Raw genomic sequence first — 4,623 nt, forward strand, 5'->3', positions numbered from 1 at the left:
GTCTAAACATTTCTTTCTGAACCTTTTCACTAACTTTTATTCTGTTTTCATTCAAATCTAGAATATGCAGTCTAGAACTGTTTCTTACTCGGCTCAATCCAACGTAATGCATGTGCTCTCCTGTGGACTGTGGAAAGTCAACAACTGCTTCATCTAAAGTGTCTCCTTTGCATCGATGAATAGTTTTGGCAGCAGCAGGTCTTAGTGGAAATTGTCTTCGAAGAATTTGAATTTGATTTTCCTTATTGATTCTGAATTGTCTTGTTACTTCTAAGATTGGAGTCCAGTTTTTATTTATATTTGTTTTGTACAAATGTGCATTTTCTCTGCACTGTTTTTTTCCAATGTCAAAAAGTGGAAATGACACCCAAATAATGCTTGGTCTGCTTGAATTTTCAACTCTGTAGTCAATTATCTCTAAGACACACTCTGTTCCATTAGTCAATTCATCAGCTACATCAATATTAGTAGTTAAGTCATATTTTGTCTTTGTTGCTACTGGCAATACGGAAAAAACACCCGTAGTCTTTGTAGGATCATCTGGGATCTTATATTGCATTGGTGTCTTTAAAACATCAGAGATGTCCGCTACTACAATATCAAAGGCTTTAACCTGAGCTTTATCTCCAACAGAAAGCTAATATAGTGCACTGTTGTGAGCATTAACTGAAGCATTAGTGGTAAATAGATGTGTCATATTCATTGGGTAACTTTCTTCCACAGGTTTTACATTAATTCTTCTTTCTTTCAAAATGTCCAAATCAGCATCTGTATGGTTTCCCTCTCTTAAGCGATTAAGTAGTTCTGCAAATTGTCTGTCATCCTTTTGTCTCATTATATCTGTCAGCTCAAAGAGGGTGAAGTCTTGTGTCCAAATATTGCTAGCTAAAGCACTGTACCCAGATTTGGAATTTTCAAAAATCCATTTATCAAAAACTGGCTTTAACTGGAAAAGATCACCTACAGTAATCAATGACACTCCACCAAATGGCTCCTTGGTACCCATAATTTGTTGCAACCTCAAATTCAAAAAGTTGAACATACCACTTCCAACCATAGAGATTTCATCTATGAAAATTACTTTAAATTTCTTAGTTGGGTCCTAATAGTATTTAGTCTATCACTATCCAGAGCACAATATTCAAAGCCTCTGTTGGCAGGTATCTTAAATGCAGAATGTAATGTATTTCCTTTTATATTGAAGGCTGCTTTACCAGTAGGGGCTGCTTTGACAACTTTTACATCATCTGGATTTTCACCTGGAATGCTATTCAGATATCTGATCAGAGCTTTATACAATGCATTAGTGACAGTCGATTTACCAACTCCTGCACCACCAGACAAAAACAGCCTGAGAGGCTTGTCACTAGTCTTAACTGAGTGAAGGACATGATAAAAAAATTGTTTATGTTTTTCATTTAAAGATTGCAGAAGTTTACGATATTATTCATCAGAAATCCGTCTGATAACAAGGTCTTCCTCATCATTGCTCCTTGGGAAAATACCCATATCATCAAGCAAATCATAGTGACTATGCTGCTGGTTTTTGCCAGGATCAAAGCAACCAAACAATTCACTAGGTTTACTTTTGTTTGCACAGTCTTGTTTATTTATGTGCTCTGCATTTGGTGCTATGTTGTAAAAGCTGTCATAGTCCCTATCATTGATATCACGCATTGCTTTATCTAGCATTTCTGAATGGTACTCATACTGGCACCCATTGTTGAGAATCTCTTCCTTAACCTGTTGAAAGTGTTCTTGGTAAGTTTGACAGTCCTTTATTAAATCTGTGTTTTCCTTTCTCCATGGCATATAAAGCATAAGCTGCTCTCTATAATAGTTTTCTGGGTCTTTATCCTCGTGATACCGGACAGATCGGATAATTTTAGGCTTTTTTTTTTTTACTAGTTTCATACCTCATTTGATTCAAATTCAGACTCAGTAACATCAATATTTGGATCATCATCTGAATTCTCATGAAAATCGGTTTCTGGCACAAAGCCATCGACAGAATCTACTGCTTCCTTGTTACTAGCCACATTATCAGCATGTTCATCCTTAACACAGTTAAACCACGAAACAAAGTCAGCAAGGCACAAATTATCCAGCTACTTTGGTCTCCTTTGATAGCGCTTTATGATGTTGTCAGATTCTATGCCAGGTGAATTGTCAGGCAGCTCTTTTAGTTTATCTAATTTCTTTAACAAGAAAGTTCTTTCGTTTGGAGGTGAAGTGCTAATAAACTGAAACTCACGGGAGGCCCTTCTCATTGGCATTTGTAACACAAGATACACAGCCTCCTGAGCACTAATTTCGACTGCATTAAGAAATTTGTTTCCAATGTGTCTTACTCTATTTGTAATATTTTTATTCCCAGATTTAGCTTCCTCTGATGCTTTTTCTAGAAGTCTGCTCTTACCTCGCTGGCCCTTTGTAATATATGACAATATGTATGTAGCACATGCATAAGGATCTAACACAAATTGCATGTCCATGTTAGCTCTCCAGGCTTTGAGTAAATCGGTGTTGTAACTATTTATCCTTATTTCTGATGGAGTTCGTTTCAACAATAATGTGTCACGTTTTAAGGTGAATCTTACAGCGAAGATATAGTTTTCTTCAGTTAACTGCAACTTTTGTAAAAAATCCTCAAAAGAGACATCATTCCCATATTTCATGTTATCTAGAAGCTCTTTAACTTTTTCAGCATTTGCTTTCATATTGTTAGTTTGTTCTTCATCAAATGAAGACTCATCAAGGGATTTTAAGATCATTGTCCTTGGCATTGGTGGCAATGGAAAGTTAAATCTGCATATCTTATGGCCTGCTTTCTTGCATGTTTTGGCATGCCTGTGCATCTGTAAGTTGATAAGATCTTCCACTTCTGTTGAACTGTCTAGCTTCTGACAAGTGATGTATCTATCAACAAAGGTCACAATTTCTTCGTTTAAATTTTTTTGATACTGTGGTGCCATTTTTACCCAAAATAAACCATGAATGTGTGGGCTTCCTCTTTGCTGAAATTCTACTCTGTAAAAATAATCAGCTATTTCTCCAATTGGCTGAACATCATTTTTGATAACATCACGAATAGACAACTGGACCATGTGTTCAAAATTTCTTGACAAGTCACAGGTTCTTTTTGTATGAGATCTGGTTTTTGTTTCCAGGTCATTTGGTTTATTTCATCATCACTGTAATCTTTTTTTTTCAACAATTCTACCTAATACTTTTAGCAGGTGACTCCACTTGGTCTAAGCAGCTGAAAAAGAGCAAAACCATGTTGGATTTCCCAGTTGACTAAATAGCAAACAAGTCCCTTTTGCACTTTTCAAAATAAGGTGGTGATCCTCTAAGATTTTTTAACACTCTGAAGCCTTCATCAAGGTGAACAAGCTTATTAAGACTGTCTTCAGACTTCAGTTCACCAGCTGTGTACTTTTTCCCCTTAGTCTTGCACTTTCTCAGAGATATGTAAGCACTATCTTGAATTTGTTTGATTTGTAATTTTTTTAGCTTATAAAATATGTTTGGGACTGAATTGGCTGCTCTTCTATCTTGACACCTTAACTCCCATTTAGCAACTGTACTGTAGGAAACTGGCACTTTTTTTTCATTGTTCTCACATCTTTCTTTTCCACAGAATATTGAAGGAAATGTATGTATTCAGAATCTTTATCCATAAATACACCTAATGGTTTATTTCCTTCTCCTGGTGCAAAACTGCTAATTTTGTCTCCATTAGCTGCTATATCAGGTTCCTGTAATAATGTATCTGTAACCCCTGAAGGGCGTTCCTCAACTTCACACCAGTCATCAACATCATCATCTCTTTCACTGCACACTGTTTTATCAGCATCGCTAGAGGAAGATGTATTCACTGTGATATTATTGTTATTTTGTATATTAACATTTTCAGCCAATTCTGCCATTCCGTTAGTTTGCAAAGTCCCACTGGAAGGGTCAGAATCCTCAACAAATTTATTCCATTCATCACAGACATTTCACTGCAAGTTTATTTTATCAACCTAAGCATTTTGCACTACGATGCCTTCTTTTTTGAACAAATCACTTGTTTCCACAAGATACTTGGCTGCATCTAATACTTTCTTAGGTCATTATTCTGAAACTGATAATGATGTTTATAGCTGAGGCGTCTTTTAAGTTTTATTGGAATAGTTTGAGATTCTGTGATAGGCCTTGGGAAACAGTGAACAGTAGAATTAACATCGCTTGGAGCATTGACAACGTTTCCATGAATAGATAATTGCCCACCTCTTGGTAGTTCACGAATTTGCATGAAAGGGATACGTAGTGAAATTAGCCTCTCTTCTAGTGGTGACAAATTCAATACCTCTGGTTTTTTAGGAAACATCATTTTGTTGGCTTTTGAACTGGGCAACTTGCCTTTTTTGAATTTTGCATCCCAAGTACTACAAATCCATTCAGTATCTTCAACACTTTTGAGTCCAGTGGCACACAACTTAACAATATCTTGTGACCATGCAACATACTTCTTCAAATCACATTTTACTACAGATGTCCTGTACCACAACTGGTCACAACATGTACATATATATTCTGGACCACACTGAATATTTTGATGAAAGGAATTTATCATGG

The 4,623-nt window shown here is 36.1% G+C and overlaps 1 pseudogene; it reads right to left on the reverse strand.

Annotated features, from left to right (window-relative positions):
- Positions 1-1,443: 1,443 nt before the first annotated feature.
- Positions 1,444-2,276, reverse strand: LOC138053271 (uncharacterized; annotated as a pseudogene).
- Between the last annotated feature and the right edge of the window lie 2,347 nt (positions 2,277-4,623).

The sequence above is a fragment of the Montipora capricornis genome, chromosome 6 (genome assembly GCF_036669925.1).
Source record: "Montipora capricornis isolate CH-2021 chromosome 6, ASM3666992v2, whole genome shotgun sequence".
In the NCBI taxonomy this organism is placed as follows: Eukaryota; Metazoa; Cnidaria; class Anthozoa; order Scleractinia; family Acroporidae; genus Montipora; species Montipora capricornis.